This window comes from Candoia aspera, chromosome 2, assembly GCF_035149785.1.
Source record: "Candoia aspera isolate rCanAsp1 chromosome 2, rCanAsp1.hap2, whole genome shotgun sequence".
In the NCBI taxonomy this organism is placed as follows: Eukaryota; Metazoa; Chordata; class Lepidosauria; order Squamata; family Boidae; genus Candoia; species Candoia aspera.
Window position 1 is genome coordinate 132,547,184 of NC_086154.1, and position 24,567 is coordinate 132,571,750.

At 41.5% G+C, this 24,567-nt stretch overlaps 1 protein-coding gene across 4 annotated transcripts in view; it reads right to left on the reverse strand.

Annotated features, from left to right (window-relative positions):
• The window catches only part of RBMS2 (RNA binding motif single stranded interacting protein 2), a 72,155-nt gene that overhangs the window by 45,085 nt on the left and 2,503 nt on the right, over window positions 1-24,567 (reverse strand). The window contains exon 1 of one of the 4 annotated variants that reach the window (XM_063293652.1): window positions 7,718-7,795. The exons of the other annotated variants lie outside the window; for them this stretch is intronic. The gene's annotated coding sequence lies outside the window, so the exon portion shown is untranslated. Of the gene's footprint in view, window positions 1-7,717; window positions 7,796-24,567 lie in introns of those variants that run through there. 4 annotated transcript variants of the gene reach the window in all.

Genomic DNA, 24,567 nt, shown 5'->3' on the forward strand with positions numbered 1-24,567 from the left:
CTCTCTAAAGTTAAGACCAATATCAAGAATCCAAACTGTCTGAAAAAATAGGTGTGGACATCTTTCCTATTTTCATAAGGTATATCCTTCCAGAATGTTTAAGCAATGTCATAAAAAAGAATACATGTACAATTTTAAAAATGGTCGATGTGACCCTGATCTGGGCCACTGGGATCGGTCTAGCTCCAGCTTTTGCCTGCTGGACCCTCTGAGCTTTAGAGTCTCAAGGGGGACTCTCCTTGTTCTGCTAGAACTGGCTGGAGAATTCTGGGAGTTGAAGTCCACACATCTTAGAGCTGCTAAGGTTGAGAAACACTGGGCTAGAATAACAGAATCTTATTCTCACTTGAAGAAATTTAAGAGTTACAGAATGGATGGCTCTTCTAATGCATTTACTTGAACCAGAAAGGACTGCTATTCCACAGACCTGCAAACATGATCTATACAGCACTTCAGTTTGTAGTTCTTCAAATCCCTTGACAGCAGCGATAGTAGCTGCTGCTAATGAGACTAGTATTCCAAAAACATCTAGAGAGCACCAGGTTGCCTTCTCTTGATCTATAGAAATCATGGAAGATAAACATTAAAATGAGTCCACTTTCTCTTTTGAATTTTGTTAGTGTCATTTTCAAGTGTATCTCCTGGTCTTCTGATGAATTTAGTCCTAGGAGTCTTCCTCTCTAAACAACTTTGCTGACAGCAACAAAACACATGACAAGCACAAAAGCATCCCTGCAAGCTTAAGTCAATGTTCTTAGCATGGGCTTGTCCTTTGCAAGGTTAAGCTAAATTTTGCAGTAGGTCAGCTGGTATTATTTAGAATTAAAACATGGGAAGTTATATTAGGAATGTGACTCAAATTTATATAAATGCCTTACATTTATGCCAGAAGTCCACAAGCTTTGGGGCCACTGAGCACATCTGGAATTTTGAAACCCTGTGGGACTATTCTACCTTTCCATAAAACCACTGCTAGGGCAGTTATAATCAATTGCAAACCACTGATTTGTCAAAATGCGACCTGCATCTATTCCTGCAGAATTCTCTCTACTACTCCTGATTACTTTTATCCTTGGAGGGGTAGGTGGGATTTCAATGCATTTTTCAAAGCACTGGGTTGTAGCTCTCCATTGTTTTTACTTTCTAAGAAAGCTTACAGGGCCCATAGGTATTCTTGGAAATCAAAATGATGGCAAGGGCTGGCAGTATGCTTTCTGCACAAGGCAAGGAGCCAAAAGGCACAACGTTTGGGAACCAACTTTACAGACTGCATTCTGAGGACAAAGCATGATGTGCATGACAGAGAAGTCATGCACCTCCCTTTCTCAAGTTTTGAAAATATGAATAAAATGTACAAGGTAGGACCCTTTCAGATTTCCTTTTTAACCAGCTGGCAGAATACATACCTGCTGGCAGTTTTAGCAATGCAGCCATTATCTCACTGCTAATGTGATGTATGTGGCTCCCTTCTCTGTCAATTTCTCTAACAAGGAAACATCACTGTTACTTTAAAATCCATAACATGCCACCATTACTAGTAGGCAAGGAAGCCCAGCCAGGCTACTTGGGCCAACGTGGATGATCTATTTCATCCTGAAGGACATTCTTGCACACCACCCACCTCCTCTGCTGTTCAGTTATTTACTGTAATCACTGTGTGAAACTGGTGCCGTAGCACATTGGAAGATCAACTTCCAATGGCCTGGCTGTGTGTGTACTGTTTAGAGCAGATCTTTCACTCTCCTAGTTTACTAACAAGCTATCACAAACACAGTGATTAAGGAAGGCAAGGCCTTTGAAAGCAAGGTCAACTGCACAACTCAGGTGGCTGAAGTGCTGGAATCATGGTGACCCCATAGAATCCTGAGACTCTGTTTACATTTTTACAACCCATCCTCCTTCACCACTCCCATCCCTATACCAGCCTTTCAAGATTTTTTCCCCAAACTACTAGATACTCAAACACATGCAGACAAATACATGGATTGTATGTTTGTGTGAGGGGTGCTGACAATTCCCTTTTTTATAGCAGACAGACCAGCAGAGGGATTTTTGTTAATTCACACATCAAAGCTCAGGAGGGCAGGTGACTTGGAGATGCCATAATACTGCTTCCTGTTCAGGTCAAACCACTCCCCAGTGTCTCCTGAAAACAGCCTTTGCCAAATTCAGCCCTTCTGTAGGTCCAATATTGTTCAAATGCATTGCTGAACCGAATTCTGCTGCCTGAGTAGCTGGCAAAGGGAACAAGGTAAATGAGCCAAGGAATTGGTGCTATTTGCCTGTACAAGTGAGGACCCGCACTGGCCTTACGAAATGCTTCTGTTGAAGACTCGGGCAGCACGTTGTAGTTGTCTTGCAACACTGTTCAAAGTTTTGCCCGGCCAGGGAGCGGAGAGGGAGAGAGAGACCAAAGCACCGTTGTTTTCCTCTTCTTCCTATCTGAAATCTTTTTGTATTGACCACTAAATATGACCTCCAGGAGCATCTGCTCCAACCAGTATTGGCTTAACCAGTTAGAAGGCAGCGGGGGGGGGGGGCGGGGAGGAAACTTCTGTACTTCATTTCTAAAAGGTTTGCAGGGCAGGGGCTAGGCAGCTTTTCTGTGGCCAGGCTAGTACTTTGGAACAGCCTCCCAATGGAAATCAGACTGGTCCCTGCCTTGTCCGTTTTGCAGAAACCTAAAAAAATTGAATTGTTTTGGCTGGCCTTTCCTTGAGTCCATATCTGATGCCATCTTTTTTTTTTGTTTGTTTCTCACTTAATTTTACTGTCTTTGTGTCATTGTTTCTACATGGGGGCTGATAGCATCATTATTGTTATGGTTTTAATCTCATCGTGGATATTTTGATACTTGTTTATGTAGCCTTTAAGCCACCTAGAGTCATTTGGTTGCAGCAGGGTAGAAGTATTATAAACAAACAAACAAACATACATACATACATACATTTGGGTTCAAGGCTACTGCAAACAAGTTGCTCCAGAAGAGAGGGCAAGAAACGATGGGTTTCAGTTACAAGGAAGTAGACATTGGTTGGATATCAGGAAAGGCACCGTAATGGTAAAAGCTGTTCAACTGCCCTAGGAGGTGGCAGCCTCTCCTTTGCGTCATACAGTATATAGATCATGTGTGTGTATACATGCATACACACACACACACACACAAAATGTATGTATACATAAATTGATTGAGTGGCCATCTGTCAGGGATGCTGTTGTAGGAGATTCCTGCACTTGGAGAGATGGAGGGTTGAATTACATGATCTCCCTCCAATACCTCTTCCTGCCCTTTCATTCTAGGTTTCTGTGAACCTTGGTGCTAGCATTACCATATAGCAGGAAGTGCAGGTTTCTAAAGAGTAGGCATCAGAAAAAGAGCCTTGCCCCACTTGCACCTTACCATGGTCTGAACACCCCCCCAGCAACATTTTACTCTACTATGTCCTCATGATGTTACCTACATCTTGTACTAAGCCCATGCACGAGAGCCACAAGTCATCCCTGTGTTAAAGATAGGGCTTTCCCTTTCAACCAACAGCAAGCAGTGGCTTTTTCAAGGTTTGCCAAGCCTGACCTCCATCACCATCCATGCAGTTGGCAGTGCAGTCAGATGTCCTGTGAAGTATGGGAGCTGCATTGGTTGCCAATTTGCTTCTGGCTCCAATTCAAGGTGCTGGTTATCTCCTTTAAAGCCCTACATGGCTCGGGGCCAGGTTATTTACAGGACCACCTTCCCCAGTTACATCCACTTGGCCCACCAGAGCGGGGAGGCAGGGCATGTTGCCGGTCCCTTCAGTTAGGGAAGTACATCTAGTGGGGCCGAGGAAAAGAGCCTTCTCCGTGGTGGCTCCCTCCCTTTGGAACATCATTCCCCCAGATATAAGATTGGCCCCCGCCTTGCTCCTGTTCCGGAAGGCCTGAAGTGGTTCTGTCAATGGGCCTGGGGGCCTCAGGCTGCTTCGGAGCCAATCAAGTGGCTGATGTGAATGCGTTTGCTGCTGCTGGGGGGTGTCTATTGTGTTTTTATGGTTTTTAATTCTGTAAGCTGTCCGGAGTCACCATGTGTGAGTTGGGCAGCCTTATAAATCTGTTTAATAAATAAATAACAAATCAACCCAGCGCCTGTTGGACACTTCAGCTGGTGCAGGCACACATTCCTCCCCTCTGGTCTCTGGGCACTTTTCTTCAAAACATAGAAGACTGCCACTGAGTTCAGTGCGTTTGCAGAGGAAGAGGCTCTTGAAAGAGTCACTCTCTGCTGAGTGTGGGGTAAAGTTGAAGGCTGCAGCCCTTTCAAATTTAGTGGGCTTGCAAAGATGCCAGGTTTTGAAAGAGCCTCCCTTGCCTACAGTAAACTAACTCCCTTGTGAGTTTAGCATCCTTTCAAAATTCCATGCCTCCTCAAGTTTCTTCAACCGTTCAGCAGGCTTGCAGAAGCATGGAAAGAGTGCTCACCTGCTCTCTCCTGAGAGAAAGTAGGAGAGCACAGGTTGAGCCACCTGCAGAGCTTGCCACCCAAACGCCTGTCCAATGGACTTGCAGAGTGGGTGAGAAAAGCTCTGGGTTTTTTTTCCCCTTTTGCTGTGCACAAGAAAGCCAAGCCAAGCCACCTGCTAAAACCCACCCCTTCCCCATCTCTGCATTTCTGTCATGATTGGAAGAAGTTTCCCACTGATCGGTGACATTTGGAAAGGGAACAACAGTTAATCCAGAAGGTTTAACCAATCACTTAACATGCTGTGCACATGCATTATCAAGACAGCACCATTCAGCAACAAACAAACAAACAAACAAACAAAGGCAATTGATGCAGGGCAGAGAATGGGGACAGCAAACCTTATGCTTGTATAGACTTCTGCCAATTCAAGAATGGCTGGATAGTCCTGTAACTCAGCAATACGTACAGACTATCTTCCTAAGCTTTCCACAAACAATATGGAGTTTTTCATTATTATGGCAGGTTTTCCTCTCCTCCACATGTTTGATCCTTCTCTAGAAGTGTTCCAGGTTGAGATTCTTTAAATCCAGGTGCTGCCCAGTTGCCAGGAAATTATACCCTGGCAGATACTAGATTAATCCACTCTTTTTGCAAACCACTGATAGACTGTCATCGGTGCCTTCCCTGTGCAAGAGTTGCATCAACTTGAGACTGGCTCTGGCACCATGCTTTTATGCCTCCACAATGCTGTGGAGCTTGTGCAGGTCATTGCCAGCTGAGCTGATTAACTTTCAGCTCAGCTGCTGCTTCAAAAGAAACCCGGCAAACAGGCAGTTTTGCAGTGCTGCTTCTGGAGCTGCAGAGTAGGTGGCTTCCTCACTGGTGGGAACTCCTGCCTCTGCGAGTTCCTTCCTTCTACCAGAATCAAGAGTCAGGGCAATGTGATGCCTTGGTATCGCCACCCTGTCCTTCCGTGGGGTGGCTTTGCTATCACCCCACTTACTGGCCAGTTGGATTTTTCTTTTTTTCTTTTTTAACTGAGTTTTTCACATTTTGTAGTGGCCTGCTGGAAGGAACACTGATAAGCCCCATGAGGGGATAGAGCATAATAAACAGCAAAAACACTAGTGTGGCAAAATAGCTGCAAAGGGAATAAAGGGTTGGGCTGGGCTGTATGTGGAAGTGCCCATAACTTGTTGATGGTCACATGCCTGATCCAATTTCACTCCCATGCATTCAACTCCTGACACAGCTCCACAATTTTCCATAGGAGTTAGCCAAGGCACATTAGGAGTAACACAATTATTATAGAACAAACTTTCAAAGGCCAGTCCATTTGATGAAGCGGTGTGATACGTAAGAATATGAATAGTGAATTAATTAGTCCTTCCAGTTCCAGTGTTATGGATTTCTTTTAAGAACAATTGCAGGTAGCTGTAAAAGAGGCAAAGGTTCTTCTGTCAGAAATTACCATCCTGACAGCTTACAAATAAGTGCTCTAGATGGCTGAGGGATCGTCATCCTCCAACCCAGAAATTGGGTGAAGGGCCTGTGTTGTAGAAACACTGACCTACAGCTAGCCAGCAACAATTTAGCCTAGCATGGGCAAACCCAGCCCATGTGATTAGTACACAGTGCTATGTCTCAGTCAAATCTAGAAAGCCAAGTTGAGTAAACCACAGGCAAATTATTCCTGGGTTGCATGTTGTATGAGCAAAGCCACTACTGAAAACTCACAATGCAACATACAAAAAGATAGCTAGCCCCAGCTTCACCCACTTATCCCTCCTCCATCTTGTTACCTGCCTAGTGTGCCATGCAGAAATCCTGCTTCTGGCAGCCAAGAGGCCTGAGGGTGAACACTGCTGTGATGGCCAGTTTAGAAGATGGCCCTTCTCTCTTGGTGAATTTCCTCTTCCAGTTCTAACTGCCTAACTGATCCTAGTCCTGATGCAGATGTCCAGAAATCTACAGGATTGCAATCAATATGCTTTCCAGTGAGGTGATGAGTATTCTAAACTAAGGGAATAAACTGAACCAGCAGAGCAAGGCTACAATGTGAAAGCAACAAAGATAACATCAAAACACAACAAACGGTATACTGTATGTGAATGTTCAGATACACCGGCAGCTGAACTGAATTACTAACTACTTTACCATACAGAATACTAAAAGCGTATCTAGATCTCTACCTGTCATGTATATATAGCACATGATGTGTTGGGTTTAAAAAACATGGTTTGAAGATGGACTAAGAGCTGCATTAGAGGTCAGCTGGGTAGCATCAAGCAGCTGTGGGCAGGGGTGCTTTTACTGCACAGACTTCAGGACTCACTGTTGTCTTGACCACAGGATGCCATGAGCTCTCAACAAGGATGTTTCATATCATACAGTGACTAGTGCTTTGTATGTGAATTTATCCCATCATCATTTGTGAAAGCATTTTTGATTTGACATACTGTATGTGGAAAACAACAAGTTCCATTGTGCAGAAACTAATATCCTGCAAAATCCAAGCTTTGTTGCAGGAAAGCAGATGTACAAAATTCAAAGGTTAGCGAGAGAGACAGAAACACAAGGAGTCCCAGTGTTGCTGGGCAGAGTGAGGAAATGGTAGACAAGGCAGAGCATTTCAACTCTACTAATGGCTACATGAATCCTCCTGCGCTTTAGAGTTGCTATAAAAACCTACAAAACATCACAGGTGTGTGAATGGAAACAGAGATGGGAGGGAGTTTTGTTTTTCATCACCAATGAAGTCATGGGAACAATCATACAGGGTGCCCATAAGTGTCATATTCCACACAGTCCTCCTGCAGTTAAAGGAAAAGGCCTAGAAGTCAGTTCTGGGCAAGGGTGAGCATCTGTTTTTCACTTGAGGACAAGTCTGCTGCAAGAAAGAGGGTCATTTCTGCAGCTGTAGCAGCAGCAAAGAATAATAAGCCCTTCCCAGAAAGTTAAGGCCATGGACAGTCAGCAGCATGCTTTAATTGGCTACCCTATTCTTCTGCTGTTAATACTTCAGTGAGCATTTGCTTTAAGTTATTACACTGAAGAGCTGAACCAATGAAGTATGTGGGTTAGTACAAATGGCAGGGGAAGGGGACTGTGAGATTGTGCCGGCAACCAAATCCTGACCCACAGCGTAATGACAGCAGTACATTTCCAGTGGAAGCAGTTCACCAACAGAAGATGCAAAGGTTATCTGAAGCACCAGACATTCACGTAGAAGTATCCTGGGAAAGTCCTGAAAACTCTACAGATGTTTGTTCAACTCACCTATTACTGCTTGTAAAGACCTCTTCATTGAGAATTACCTGGAGGGGTTGCTGATAGGGCTGCGGGGAAGAAAAGAGGATGTGCTCCTTCAGGAAACATGCTGAAGGTAAAAAGAGGGCAGCCCCTGCGGCAGGGGGTGTTGGCAACAGGAGGAAGTGATTCATAACCTGCTGCTGCTGGCTTTCAGTTCAGCCTTAGCCACAAAGACTGCCAGAACCTCCAAGGCTCGAGTGCAAGGCAGCCCTTGGGTCCTAATGCCCATTCTGTTTGATGTTCTTCCTCTTACAGCAGCTGGGAGCAGCTGTTGGCTTCTGATGTACTTCACGCTCAACAGCCACAAAGCCTTTTTTTTGCCAACATGGCAAGAATATGCAAAGCTGCCAAATCCCATAACGATTTCTATGATTATAAAAATCTGCAAAATGCTGAGAAAGAACTGTTTGGAGCAAGCCCCTTTGGAAGCATGGATTTAGCCCAGAAAAGCGTTTAATGAAATCGAAGGCAGAGATACAAGGAGCTACCTTAGGTGGACTCAGATCGACACTCCATTCAGTCCACGCTGTCAGCAAAGCTAAAAAAAAATGTCCAAGATTTCATTCAAAGGTATTTTCCCAATTTGAAATGAATGGAAAATAACATCTTGCAAGCAGCTGACTAGTTTTCACTACAATGATCAAATATGGCAACGATCTCTAAAACAAGAAATATGGCGCAATGCAACTCCAGCCCAGCATCATTCATTAATTCCCAAACTATACCTCATCTCATGTACGACTGCCTAGTTTACAGCTCTGTTGCGGAGCAGAGCCAACTTCTTCCAACCAGTCATGGTCTCCAGAAGTGTTAGAAAGCTATTCTGGGGGTTGCCATTCAACTCTTCCAGAGAGCACCAAGTTGAGACTATCTAGGTGAGTTCTGTAATGGACCATTTTTGAAAGACTGTTGTTCTTAATTGGACAGCATGAGTATTCTACTAATATTGGAAGTAGGCTGTTAGCAAGAGGATCTCCCTGCCCCTCACCCCTAATATGTATGCTTGGAAATTTCACTTAGATCTCCTCCTCTCTAACCTGTGGCTGTGAGAAGGCTCCTTTGGTTGAGCTGGTGATTCGCTCTTCAGAGGTTTAATCACTGCTGAGTCAAAAAACAACCCATGCAAGAATAGCTTACAGAGCAGTCACTCTGGATCAGCGAAAGGAACCTGGAAAGAAGCTGCTGCTTCTTTGGATCACTTCTCCTAGCTGGCTTTGCCTTTTCCACCTGGCAGCATCTCCCCATAACTCCAGGTGCTCCTTTCCAACCTATTAAGGCTACGTTGACTTCCATGTAAGAACAGAAAGCCAAACTGGAGTTTCCCCCCAGTTACAGCACTTTTGAAGAAATCTCAGGGCCGTCTGAGAATAACTTATCATTGCCTCAGCTGACCTCTCAGGTTAGGGACAGCCTGCCTGAGCATGACAATTGTGTCACCTCCAAAAACCTGGCTGAGCTAATTCCTACTAGGACCTTCATTTTTAGCAGCCAATTTCATAGGTAGCAGGTGATTCTCCAAGCAGAGATGAGATGCGGAAGTATAATTTTACTGTGCAGTCCCATGTGCACTCTGCAGAAAGAAGTCCCGCTTAGCTGAACAGGACTGATTCCCAGGTGATGCAGCCTTAAGTGATCTTTCACCAGGATCCTTAATTAACAAACGGGCACGCAGAAAGGTAGGTATGAACCTTGCTGCAATTTTTCTGACAACAGAAACAGTATTTCTAGATGGGAGTAACTAGTTTTTCCACAGAACTGTGCACATTCTGGAAGGGCTTTAAGAAAAAAAATTCCCTCTCTTTCTGGCTCCTATTAACAGATACCCTAACAGAGAAACATGCTTTTGTCCCCTTAGCAAAGGGGACAACTGCAATAGCCCTGATTTACAAAGCACTTGAAGGGAAAACAAACCAAAAAAAGGGAGCGACAGCAGCAGCAATAATCTCCTTTCTTAAATTTAGGATATATATGCCCAGTCTTTAAACAAAATAAATACGAAATAACAAGGCAGAAGAGTGCTTGGTTTTCTTTCATGCCAGTTGATAATTTAGCTAGAAACCCATCCATTAAGGACTTTCCAGGGCTGCCAGGGAGAAGTAATGAAGAAATGTGTGCGTATTATGTATTACCGTATTAAGATGGGAGAAAATGCATTGCCCCCAGTGGCACTTCCAGCTGAGGAAGGGGCAGAACATGGAGGGGTGATATTTAAATGAGAGAAAGTGTATTATGGGAGTGGCAGCCACAAGCCAAAATTCACAAGGACTTTACTATTCATTTCACCAGGACCTTAATGTTGTGCTTTCCAGAGCTACAGCTTCACCAAAGTGATGGATAGATACATGCATACATAAAAATGCACGATCACTGAGGAAATTAAAGCTGAGCGTGTTGAGAATGGGGTGCCTTTCTTGTAAAAGGCCCTTTGGAACAAAGACATTTATAAAACTTTCTTAAAGGCCAGCTCCAAAAGCAACAGGAAATACATAATTCAGAGAGCATTTCTGAGCAAGCTCTGTGTCTCTAACCAGCGAATGTAGGAATTAAGTCCTATGTAAGAGATCTGTGGATAAGCCCCAATTCTCCCACAGACTTATCATGTAGCTTTTGGCGAGACAGCCGCTGGGTCTTAGGAACCTTCATCCAAGAAAATTATGCCGTTTTGGAGCCAATTCCAAATCTGGGCGATTGTCAGCTGCTTCTGACAGCAGGGTTAGGTTTTTTTTATGGCTCTGCTGTGATTCGTTTGAAAATTCTATCTCAAGAGGTAGCATCTTCTTTGCAGTGGGGAGGCTCTGCAAAACTTAGAGTGGTCCAATTTCCCACAAGAAGTCTTGCCTGTCCTCCTCTCCAGCCATGAGACTTCTATTCACTTTCTTCCATTGCAAATCTGCTTCACTTCACCATTAAGGTTCACAGAGAGGGTTTAAAGTTAAGAAGGAATGGGGACAAGGCAACGTGAATGTTTCCTTTTTAAATCCAGGACGGGTGGTAGCCAAGGGGATGTGTGATACTGAATGCTTTTATGCTCTTCGGCTGGTCAGCTGGAGGGAACCTTGACTGGCTCATGGTGATCTTTTCATGTTTTCTGCATTTTGAAGTTGGCAAAGTGAGGGCAATTGCTGGTCCATTTCAAACAAGGGACCAGGGAGTAGAAATGGGGTTACCTGGAAGTATTTTCAGTTTGTTTTCACTGAAATGAATGTATCTGTTATGGCAAAGGCAAGCATGAAGACAGCTGTAGTAATATTATGTGTAAATGACTGCATATTTCTTGTGGTTCACTTAAAATTCTCAATAGAAAGAAAAAATATATAACTGCAAATTAAATTGCTCTTCAGCCCTTTATTTGAACCATGCAATATGACCCAAATTTAAAAGATACCTGTTTTGGCCCTTAGTTATCTCCTCCAGTCAAACTGATATTAGAAAAGCCATTGTTAATTTGGATTTTATAAGTATTACTAGTATTAAAATGTAAGCAAGGTGGATCTGCAAGTACAATAATCAGATGGGAAGGCATATAATCCAACTGAAATGAAAGTATTTATGTTTGGGAGTTTTTTGGTATTATGAATAGGATAAAAAGCTAATAAATTCCACACACCCTCAAAAACACTAATGTTTTTGGGATTTTTCAGTGGAGGGAAGATGATCTTTAAACAATGAATGTTAAACCATTTGCAAGCAGGATCTGTTTTATAATGTAGACATGCATCCATCAGAACAAGTTACATTTTAATCAAGTGCTCAGCTCTGTTCACATACTGAAGGAAGTTCATTGCTGCATCTCCTTCTGGGTTTTCTAACAAGTGAGTAATATGTAGACATACATATTTGCATATAATGAGCAGCTAAAAATCACTTCCTGTGTAATTGTAAAGCCCTGTGTGCCTGATGGCAGGGAAGCACATTTCTGGCCTCCATAACTACAGCTTAAAGACTAAAGTATAGCTTACAAGAAATATTATAATTCTTCCCCAAGGAATGCAAGCTGTATAGGTAATGCTCTCCTACCTTTATAGGAATTCAGATGGGCCAGGCTGAAAGTGAGACTAGTCCAGGGTCACCAGTGAACTGAACAGTCTGAATAACTGAACAGTCCTAGGTATTCTCTAAATCACACATGCCAATTATTCCCACGGGTTCTTTTTAATCTTTCAAACTTTTCGTTACTTATGTTTATGCCAACTTAAAAAACATCATGAATCACAGCTCCCACACCAGGAGGAAAGTTGCCTTGCTATATCACTCCCCAAGATGACTGGGTGATGACTCATACACCAGACGGACAATGACCTACAATCTCACACAACAGCCTCCAATTGCTCTGGAGAAGGAGAAGGGAATCTGGTCAGCAGAGGAAACAGCCAATGACATCACAGGTTCTCACAAGATGCCTCTGTGGTGACGCTGTCAGGGTGTGGTGTAGAATGGCTGATACCATGACATTCCTGGGTTTTGGCTTCTTCTTCCTGTCCTAGGTCTGAAGGCAACATTTTAATTCAGAAGCCAACCTAAAAACTATCACTGCAGGATGAGTAAGACAGCAACCAAGAATGCTCATTCACTGATCCACGCTGGGGCTAAACATCCCTAAAACAATGGAACAATCTGAGGCACTCTGCTCTTTTTCCTTAGTTTTCAACAGCTCATTGGAAACCACATCATGTGCATCTGAACCTGCCTTTCTTCTAGTTAGAAAAGAAGTCCTTGAACTATATGCTTAAAGTCTCCACATCACTACATGCATAAAATGTGATCAGATTTGTCTGGATCCCAAGAACAGGAATCCATTATAATTCTGGGCCTCTAAGACACTCCATTCTTGATCCACCTCTGGGGTGCTGTGAAGCTTTTGTGGCATCTACATAAATTGCTATGAGGGAAGAGAGAGGGAGAATAAAAGTCTTGGATTCAGCAGCTGAGAGGTCTGCCTTCCTGTCGTATTGATCCTTCCTATCAGATCACATCAATCATTTATTTATTTATTTTTATCCCACCTTTATTTTTTTTTCATAAATAATTCAAGGTGGCGAACATACCTAATACTCCTTCCTCCTCCTGTTTTCCCCACAACCACCACCCTGTGAGGTGGGTTGGGCTGAGAGAGAGTGACTGGCCCAAGGTCACCCAGCTGGCTTTCATGCCTAAGGCGGGACTAGAACTCAGAGACTCCTGGTTTCTAGCCCAGTACCTCAACCACTAGTCCAAACTGGATCATCCCAATCACTCTTGGAGCTGGAGAATCTGTGGATGTTGAGAGCAAGCCTTGGTTTACCAATTGCTTCATGATATCTCATTGACACTCTTATATCTTGGGTAGTGAGTAATACGATGGTCTTTTCTGAGTTGTATAAACTAATTGATCAAGCAATTGATTTATTTTATGAAAAAGACCACTGGGTTAATCCTTTATATTTGCACCATATCCCACAAATCAGCTCCACCACATCTAGGGAATTACTTGAAAACACCCATTCCTTTTTGACAAAAAATCAACATATCCCTTTGAAATTTGGCAAAGGTGCTTCCAACCATTGGGAATATAATTGCATATTTTATCACTTTCTGTTGACTCCTGGTGACTGCCTGGACAAGTCCCTGCAGTTTTCTTGCCAAGGTTTTTCAGAAGTGGTTTGCCCTTGCCTCCTTCCCAGGGCTGAAAGAGAGGGACTGGCCCAAAGTCACCCAGCTGGCTTTGTGCCTCAGGCAGGACTAGAACTCTCAGTCTCCTGGTTTCTAGCCTGATGCCTTAACTACTACACCAAACTAGCTCTCTACTAACTTTTCCACGCTTATAAATCAAATATTAAAGTCCCTCCCTGCCAAATTGTACAAGATCTGTTTTTCCAAATCACAAATTTCAGGTATCCATTCAGATTATGCTATGTACAGTGATCCAGATTAAGTAATGTCATTTCTGGAGCTCTGGATCAGGCAGACCCAGATACTCCTATTCTGGATCTAATGAATGCTGCTGTCCCTATTCAGCAACCTTATCTTTAAACATCGAATTAACAGATCTACAGCTTAATTAGTCCATACTCCTGGTCCTGCATTTTGGAACCTTAACTCATTTTCTGTTGCCTACTTTTGTTCCCTTGTTCCAACTTTTAGAATTTTTTGGCTTGGCATTTCTGTAGCCAAGGTTGAATTTGCAGAGACGTTTTAAAAATAAGAAAATTATTTTTAAGCATTTAAAAATATAATTGTACTGTTAATGTTGCTTGATTCAGTTTGGTCCCCTTCAATGCATTCTAATTTTAGGTTGTCAGACTGCATTTAATTTTTAATCTTGCCAGTGTTACAGGTGAGCTTAATCTCCAAAATTAAAAAAAATTAATTCCCCTATCTTCCTGCCAAATCAATTTTACTCTGAGCGATTCCTGAGTTCATAAACCTCTGTCAACTTTTCCATTTCCTTACCTGCCCCATTAAAGTTAGCTATTGAATCTGTTCCCTCTTATTTCCCCTTTGTACTCACCTAGAAAATCCCTGTCAATCCTGTGCATCATCACCTGGATATGGCTTCGGATCCTATGTGTACTCCCAAGCCTAACACAGTGCCCCCTGAATGCTTTATGCACTGGGACAGGACTACCAGACTCGGTTGCCATGTAGGTTTCATTAGTGAGAGCTACTTTTGTCTAAAATAAGTTCTGTGCAGACCAAGCCGTTTATTCCCTAAATGGGCAAATAACCATGAAGGTGCTTTGAAGTGTGCAACAGCGCAGACATTCAGTTCCTTGAGGGCACATGCCCCATCACACAGAAGTTCTTTGTTCTCAGGGAAGACAAAGAAACACAATAGTGTGACAGAACCCTTACAGCCAAGTAAGACCTGGACCATTGAAAGGCACATGTGTGTGTGTGTGTGTTTGTGTATTGTAAGACTGGGATGACGATATCTATAATCCACAAATATATTTTACATTCACACACAGAAAAAAGTGGATAGAAATACAGCAGTGACTTCTCTGAGGTTGGGAAAACCACACCTGCAGATGCCAAAGTATCTAAGACATTTGCAGATAGCTGGGGTATGCAAAACTCATTATTTGGAAGTAGATCACTCCAGAGAACTGGGATCTGACTGTTCCCAGGTGTACTTCTGGAAACCCCTGGGTGGGTCAGAAGAGGTTTAGCACAGTCCAGAGGGGGAACGGAATGTTCCAGATTTCTCTGGACCATTATGTTGCTGAACTGATGAGTTTTACATATTCCCAATAGACCACAACCACAGACCCACCAGAATTAAAATTTTAAAAATTATAATGGGGAGAAATCTAATAAAACGCCAGCAAAATAAGAATTGCACAAAATGTCAGGCAATAACACCAATCTCTAATTGGATATTAGATGAACATGTAAGAGTTTGAGGATAGCCTGGTGTTGATTTTTGTTCATAATCTGCTGCTCAACCCCTGAAAATACTCAATCTCTGAAAAGTTGTCAACCTGTCTTAGCTATAGTAAGCAATCTTCAGAAATTCTAACCTGATAATCCATTAGTGGAACATGCCATAATTGGAGAAATAGGCTGAATTTCCCCTCCCACACCAGGGCCCTGCATACCCCAGATCTGCTCCTAAGTGCAAAGGAAGGGTTGAGAAATCAGGAAGAAAGGCTCCTCATTGTGTCATGCAAAATATTTCAAATTCGAAGATTTCAAGCTCAAAATAGTCTGTTTCAAGCTGCTCTTACACGTGTAGAGCTGTTTCAAGCTTGGAATACTTCTGGAATAGCAAGAATACTAGAATGGTGTCAATAAATACAACTGTTTTGAACTCAAAAGCAACTGCCTGGAGCTCAAACCATTCAGAAATGGAAACATCTTTTATACCCTGGTTCCACAGTGCTCAAATGGATAAGTTATTTTGCAAATGAGGAGGATCTGTAACTTCTGCCATGGTTTCTTCTTGCTCTTTGAGACCTAAAACAGCCACAAAAGTCAGAGCCTGAAGGAATGCTAATTCCCCTGTTGCAGAAAGGGAGAAGACAGCTCAGCTCTTCTTGCAGTCTTCCCTAAACCCTTATTGTCTGCCACTTTGAAACATACTGAAATAAACAGGGTCTTAGATGTACCACATGGGTGGGTAAGTGGTAGTGAATGGTAGGGTCAGATGGAAGGGTGGGCCATAGGTCAGCAGTTGAGGACTTACTTTGCATTCAAAAGACCCCAGATTCAAATCTTATCTCCAAACTACTCTGGAGAAAAGTCCTATTTAAAACCCCTGAAGACCAATACCAGCCAGTCAAGATACTATGGCATTAGATCTATGACCTGAGCTAACATCAGGCAGCCTGTAAGATCTGAGGTTCCCCAGAGCAGCAAGATAACTTGGTGCTAATGGAAAATACAGATCTGAGAGGCTTTTCTGAGATGGGAGAAAGAACCTGCACCTCTTTCTCAGCCAACAGAGTGGACTCCAGGTGGAGGAGAGGTGGCACTAAAAAGTTCTTCTGAAGCAGCATCCCTGTTCCCCTCCCTCTCATGTCTCATCAGCTTTTTCTTGGGAGTCTCCCTACCTGGACTTTTGCAATGGAAAGAAAACAGTTTTTCCCAACCTAAAGTGTCCAGTAGTGCTGGGACTGGGTAGAAATTTCTAGCTGTTGTGACTGCATTCTCATTCCGACAGGAGGGCACCAGATTGGGAGGAGACTAAAGAGATGGCTGGATACATGCCATCCCCAGTTCTCTATTGAGCCACACATTTTTCTTGGCTGCAAAATCTTTCAGCACCATAGATAACAGATCCAACCCCAACTGCCCAGTGTTACTCTTCTAAACTCTTCTCAGGTCTATATATAATAAACTCAGGTATGAGCAAAAAGAATTTCATGCAGTTCTTTGCACAATAAAGTATTTTATATAGCTTTCTTCAAATGAAATCAGCCATCCCTACTTTAGAATTACATTTAATGAGAAGCTGTTGTAAGTAGCTAAAATAAAGTCTTTTTTTAAAGGATCCCCAGAGTGATTAGAGAAAAGCCATGATTTTTTAAATTAAACTCTCTTATCAAGATCTCTCTAATGTGGCTCTTCCTAGACATACATTGGCTCTGTTTGTTTCATAACACTTCGTGTTTGGACACATCTGTATTATGGGCAAATGCATACTAGCAAATTCTAAGCTCTTTTCTTGAGGTACAATCTAGTAGGAAAATCTTCCCCAGGTTCACAACTTTGTTCTACAAATATTTATTTAAAGTATATTAATGAAATGTCTACACTGATTTATAATAAGATGGTACCAGACTTCAGATTTAGTCTAAAAAATATGATCCAGAAGAAAAAGGAACTGGGAAGGAGAAGAGCAAAAAAGCAAATTAAGGCACAAGCTTTTGGTTACAAGGTCAAAGCCATTTTGACTCTAAAGGAGTCGTACAAGACAACTTGCAACTGAAGTTTGGAGGATGTTCTCTTCTAATAATGCAGATTCATTTAGATCAGATAATTTAAATCCACAAAGGATTTAATTAAAACCCACTATAAAGGAGTCAACACCTCATCCCACTTTCCAACAGCAGACATTTTGTGACAGTGCCCCGCCCTGCCTGGCTAGCATTCCTCCCAATGTACCATCAGCCCTTCCCTCCTGGCTTTCAGAAAATTGGTGAAAACCTGGGTGTCCCACCAAGTTATGGGGGCTGGATTGTGGTGATTACCTCTCAGGTCAATGGATTGGGCTTGTTATTATCGTCAATGCTTTATTCATGACTCCCAGCTTCATAGGAATACTATGTGGTTGTTTTTAGATAGGTTATATATTTTTAATCCCAATTACGTATTGGGGAGTTGCACACTACTCAGAGGTAGTGGATTGGAACAGCCCATAAGCCCCGTAGATAAATAAGTAAAACACTCGAATATTCCGACTGATCCCTGCCTGAAACATGTGTTAGCCCTATGAGGTAGTCCAGACAAGCAGCACACCCAGGAGTACTAGCTCTATCTTCATCATTGAGTTTACATTAACAAAATCTTGCAAGATTGAAAGAATTTCTCCCCTCCCCTTCTTTTACTTTTCCAAACTAGGGAGGGTCCCTTCTAAAATATTTCCCATGCCATCCCCCATTCTGTGGGCTGAGACATCTTTCACACGCTACCTGCTGGTTGTCCCATCTACAGCTCTCTCCCCCATCTCCCAAGATCACTCCCACAGACCATTACAACATGGGATTCACTTAAAAAAAAACAAAAACTTTCCCCCTTTGGGTTTATTCCTTCCGTTTTCAAATGACTTCTTCTGAAAAATGATCACAGCCCAGATGGTGATAACCCACTTACAATACCAGTATCAAGGGTTTTTATACATAATTTTTGCTTCCCTGAAGTCCAAAATCCAACAGGCAGGGCATACTTCAGATTCCCCCTCTCCACGTGATTAGGGTGGGGAACCAGAAATTGCAGTCCCCCCCTCCTTTGGAACAGTCTCCCTTAAGAGATCTGAGTAACCCCAAACATTTAGGCGAGCTGTAAAAACAGTTTTGTTCCTCAGGGCATTGGGATTACTGATTTGTCATCCATGGCTAATGGGTGATGGTTGGCTGTTATCATTGATTTCTACTTTATTGGTGAACCTTTTATCTTTGATTTGTATTTTACTTTTGATAGTTTTAGAGAATGTTTTGATGCCCTCATTTTTATGGAAACTGCCAGAAGTCATTTTGGAGCATAGCAGTTGAAAGGAAAGGAAAGGAAAGGAAAGGAAAGGAAAGGAAAGGAAAGGAAAGGAAAGGAAAGGAAAGGAAAGGAAAGGCTATATATTTGCATTTATCATGCAAAATGATATATGCTATCAAATATTTGGCTCTACGAAATCAACCAGCCTTGGCTGGGACTACTGTTATAAGCTTGGTTTCAGTAGGCCGGTGGGAGCTCTTTCCCTTACTGATGGGTAATGGGCAAAAAAGCAAAAAGGGTCTGATAGGATCCATGGTAGAGGTCCCCATTTTCTTAGAGTGAGTTAGCAGATCTGGAAAATGAAACCATGGGAGCTGGGGGGAAATATGCCTAGATACGAAATGGTTGCTACAGTGGGCATGTCTGGTCAACCCAACTCTGAATTACCAGAAGGCTGCTAATTGTTGGGGCACTGCACTCTTCCCTGTTCCCCCCACCCCATGTTCTTTTCCACTATGGCTGACCTTTGAGTTTCTTCCTCAGGGCCAACGGGCAAAGTTCTAAACAGCCACCCATCAATTTTCTTTCTTAAGAAAGCCTGTGATGGCCAAAAGTAATTAAATGAAGATAATGCTAGAGGCTAAGCAGACTTAACACATAGAGTTAAGTCTGCACCCAGAGGTTCACCTACCTGAGATTTGGATGGGTGTTGCTCCATTTCCCCAATATTTTGCACTCAATGCAAAAGCAACGTTGCACATAATTATAAGTTAGGTAGTACAAGTTTCTTTCTAGGAATGCTTAAGAAATTTGACCTTTGCACATTATATTCAGAATGAACTGACCTATACCTTGCAGATTAAGGTGCTAATTAGAAGTTGATCATACATATTTAAATACCCTACTTTGGAAGGATAAAAAAAAGAACCCAGCTTAATACAGAATAACAGATAACATGTACACATATAGCTTGGACCAGTATGCAATACAATAGTAAAATCTTAGTGGATGAGGAACTTAACTAGATTGGTAAAACATAAATATTTGTTTTGGTTTTCATTTTTTTTTAATACTGCCTCATGCAGTGGTGGATTATAGGAAGAGCCGTACTCCCAAAGCATATAGATGGACAACACAGGACTCTTTCAGCCAGCAAGTCCTCAAATTCAAAATCCCCAGGCAACTCAAAATTCATGCACTTAAACCTATCCACTATTTTTAGCAGCAGTGCCCAGCCCAAGGGATAAAACACGGAGTAACTTCCAAAATACCTGGGTTAGGGAAAAAATCATTTTCATAATGAAAAGAGAATGGAGCATTGGGATTTCCTCCTTGGATACTAAAAAGCTTTGGGATGGTACCAGCAGTAACTATTTTGGCAATGATGAGTACCTTCCTGGGATTGTTTGGAAAACATTATGAAATAACTTTGGGTTTTCTTTCTTTCTTGGGACATCAATCTGACAACTAAGTGTAAACAAACAGACATATAAACTTAGTTGTATAATAATAATTTGTATAATTGTATTAATTATGTATAATATATAATTTGTATAATAATATAATAATTTGTATAATAATTTGTCTAAGTGCCAGTTTGGTGTAGTGGTTAAGGTGCTGGTCTAGAAACCGGGAGACTGAGAGTTCTAGTCCTGCCTTAGGCATGAAAACCAGCTGGGTGACTTTGGGCCAGTCCCTCCCTCTCAGCCCAACTCACCTCACAAGACTGTTGTTGTGAGGAAAATAGGAGTATTAGGTATGTTTGGTGCTTTGCATTGACCAAATATAAAGGCGGGATAAAATAATATTAACAACAATATCCTGAACTCACTGAGAAAGAACACAGGGTACCAAATTAATGAATATATAAATTAAATAGTATGTTTTGCGATCATACACACAACTCACTAAATCAGTTGGGGGAAAAAATGCTTTTTGAACTCTCACAGCAAAAATTGGGAACATAGTTCCCAAACTGTCTTAACAGCCTTGAGGGCTGGAAACTTTTTAGGGAGAATGAAAGCTGATTTTTCAAAAGGAAACTACCAGGTGGCCTGAGGCAGAGACCAGTCTTTCCATCTGACTTACCTGAATAGATTGCTATGGTAAGAGTCCAAACAAAGCTTGGTCTCCCCATCTCTAAGCTTCTAAGAGGAAGAGCAGGATATCAAAGGCAATCCATTCAAAGCTCCATAAGAGTAACCATTTGTTGCATCTTAATTATCCCTGAACTGAGACACCAGAGAAAATAACCATTTGGAAGGCAGTGGGTGTGAATAAATAAAGCCAAAGACAACCAATGCTTTCCAAGAATGAATGTGTCCTGAGAGAGGCATCAGCTCCCAGGATGTACACATACTGTACACTTGTTTTGTGGGCCTATGCTAAAACAATCTTTTCAAACAATGAATGCTGTGAAATTGAATAACGTATTTTCCAATGTCATTAATGGTACACTCTTCAAACAACAACCCTTCTTTCATGCAGCCTTTAACTTTCTGAAAAGACTATTTGAATTAACACTGAAATGTGGGGACCGATCACTGGACAAAATAGTACCCAAATCCAGTGACAATGGCCATAGCCCTTCCTAACATGCTCTTCAGAGAATAAAAATGGGTGTTGAATTTATGCAAAAAACTAAAGGAAAATGAAATGTCCAGTTCTGCAATTAACCTTTGGAAACTGTCATGATTGAAGCAGGTATGTTTATGTTTCATAGATGTTCTGCACAGATTTTGAACAATCTCAGAATGCGGAAAATGTTTGACACCGAACTTTGTTATGACAGGAAAAAAAGACAGGTATATGCACAAAAAGATGGACTGTAGGGGATGACAGAATGAATAACAGTCTTATGCCATATTATACAGCTGAAAAACCACTGAAGAGCAGTACTCTGTAGTTCTAAATGTTTTCTGGGCTTGGGTTCACACATCGCGCTATGGTGTAACATGGTTTCTCTGGCTGGGATGCTACATATTCAACCACCCATTTTTGCTCAAAATGATGTGTAACACACACATACACACCAGCAAGTGCTTAAATTTCCTTCCCACTAGCAAGGAAGGTAAAAACAGAATTCAGTGGAGCAAGTGGACAAACAACCCTTCACTATGTGTTCTTTTGCCTTGGAACAAAACCTGAAGGGGAGAAATGATACTGCAAACATTCGGCTGGAGAAAGGTTGACTATGGAAGATACCTCTTAGCTAACACTCATGAAGTTGACAACTCCATCACCACTTCATGTTTATATAAATAATTAGAGCATACAAAGCACTTTACCTCCTTATGTCCTTATACTTAAAACTTCACAGGGAGAACAACCTGGGAGATATTAACATCCCTGGATTCTATAGTAATTGTTCCTGCCACTTTGCTTTTCTGCAACTGTAAGAAAGTGGAATTAAACCATAGGCTCCATATAATCATTTGTTAAAATGCTGTACTATCCAGCAATGTTACCTCCTGTATAAAGACCATATTATATTCATTGTAAGCAAATCACTGCAACTTTAATTAACAGTTTCCTCCTTGTAAGTACACTAGTTTTCTTACTTCCAGAAAAATATAAGAAATAAATTAGTGACAGGCTAGCTCCTCTTAATTGCTCTACTGTCACTTTTGACCTGCAAGAAAATAGAAGACTGTATCACCCGTTTCTTCGGATTGTTATTTTTTTCATTTCTTTTCAGAAAAATAATAGGATTCCTGTACTCTAAAATGAACTAAATTAAACAGTAATTAAAGTTTTCTCCATTTACTTTTGGTAATTTAACAGAGTCTGTTCAAGGGGCACTACAGGAGTAGATTCATCATTAATCTTTCACCCATACTCATCTGAATTCAATAAAATGGGCTGAAAATAGGGAGTGTTTTAATTAAAGGTACAAGAGGCTTAGAAAATTCAATATCCTTTTGTCCATGCAAACTAGATAGGATGGTGCTGCCATGGTATTTTATTTTATTTTTTAAAATGCCACAAATATAACAAAGTGAAAGAGGTTAACATTTAAAATCTTTCAATAAAATGGGCTGACGAAGTTGTTAGGATGTACCATAAAAAGTAAATGAACAAACATATGACAGTTTCAGAGAGGAGAACATTGAGGAAAATGCGTAATACAGTATTTCCAATTCTGTTACCAAGCTGTTTGGGAATGATAATACTTTTAATCAATACATCTAGAAAATGATAGGTTAAGGAAATGATACCTATTAAATGTCAGACAGAGGTGAGATTTTAACCAAGGATTCTAAGCTCAATGCTTTACTTATTAAATGGTTCTCACCATGCACCCCTCCAAAAATTCTACCTTTGGTATAGATGTTTTGCAAATGGCCATTTATAACTCCATCACCACTTCACTGAATTAAAAAAACATCTTAGCAGTAAGGTGAAGAATACATATATAAGATGAAGAAATAAATGCAAAGCAATGTTTGGGAAACAACAGAAAGTGACCAGACTGGTTCACAAATAAATGGAGGGCAAGGCTTGAGGTCCTCTCACCAGCAGATGGTATAAAAAGACATACCTCGATAATTAAACTGAGAACCAAGAATTCTGAGTACAGCTTTGATCTCAGAGCCTATTCATACACCCAGAGTAGGTAATTTTACTACTGCCTTAAATAAACCTTGTGCATTTATTTCAGACCACCCAGAGATCTACCACTAGATACCAATCCATTGTTTGACTACAGAAGTATATTTGGACAAAGTAGCTAAAAACAAACATTTACATCTTTTAGATCTGATAAGGATATCCCCATATTAAGACCAACCAACCAACCACTATGTAATTTTAGGTATTTTAAAACTCCTTTTCAAGCATAAATTGATTAAGAAATCCAGTTGGGTCTAAACAGCTAGATTTCTAGGAAAGACTATTTCCATTCACAGCAAGGAATAACCAAGTTTCCTTTTAACTACAGATGGAGAAAGTTTTCCCCAAACTGTACCATCTGCTTTACTCAGAGGATAGTTTTATATATAGTAGGCTGAATCTGTACCTTGCACTAAGGCATTGTGTAGTTTGGTTTTAAAGTTATAAGTGAATGGATTGCTCATGGTTAAAACAAGCCATGGTTAAAAACAATGAGTGAACTCAGTATGGTCTTAAGAGACTCAAGTTGATGCTGATGCCAGACACAGCAGATCCACTGTAAAACAAGCTGAATGCATAATTTCCACAACAGAGTAATGAGACAACATATCCACCAAGTTCATACTAATCCCATTCCACAAAAGACCACTGCCATCGATATCTATGCTGAGTTCTCCTCCTCTGCATACAGTGGCATTATTTCTGTTACTTGCATTCAGGTAAACAAAGCAATGTGTGAACCTGCAGTTAAAATGACTTCTCATAATCCAAAAGCCGTATTTTCATATTATTCTGACTCCAGGGAGATTCTACAATCAACATGTACATCTTAAGAGCAATATCGTTCACACAAATGCGGTCATGGATTCAGAACAGAAAGAACCCCAATATGAGGCCTAATTCAGAGAAACAAGGGATGAAACCCAGATCTTTCTTAAGATAAGTTCTTTTGCTTAGGCCAGCACTCAGCCACTGACTACCATTACAATCCTGATCATGCCTCCCCCCGCTCTCTCTCCCCCACTCTCTCTGGACCTAGGACCATAGTTGGCATTTGAAATAGCATGCCAGGCGCTTTACTCCAGAAAATTAAATGGAGCCAATGTGAAAAAAAGGATTGGAATTAGGACAAAAACAAGAATGGATTTAATTCCAATTTAACTCAATGTAAATTCAAAACAGTTAATGGGATTACTCCCCAGGAATTTGGTAATTTCCACTTCTGTAACAAATTACCACTGCAATTTGGTCACAAATTTTGTAAGGGCTCTGGGGATTGCACCTAAAGCTTCTGCGGGCTACATCTGGCTCTGAAGTCAGAGAATCCATTGATTTTAATGTATTTCTACATAGCCCCTTTGCGATGGGGAAGTTGAAGTTTTTCAGCTGAAGTAAAATCTGTATATTGTACATCAGTGGTGCAAAAGGTACAGCCACGGAGCTGCCTGCCTGCAGCCCACCAGCCTTCCATATTGAAGCCGCCAGAGCAAGACATGTGGTCCTTTTTTGTGTGGGGGGTGGTAATTTGGGGAATAAGAGTATGAAGGGGCAAAATTGGTCCTTCGAGTTTTGCAGAG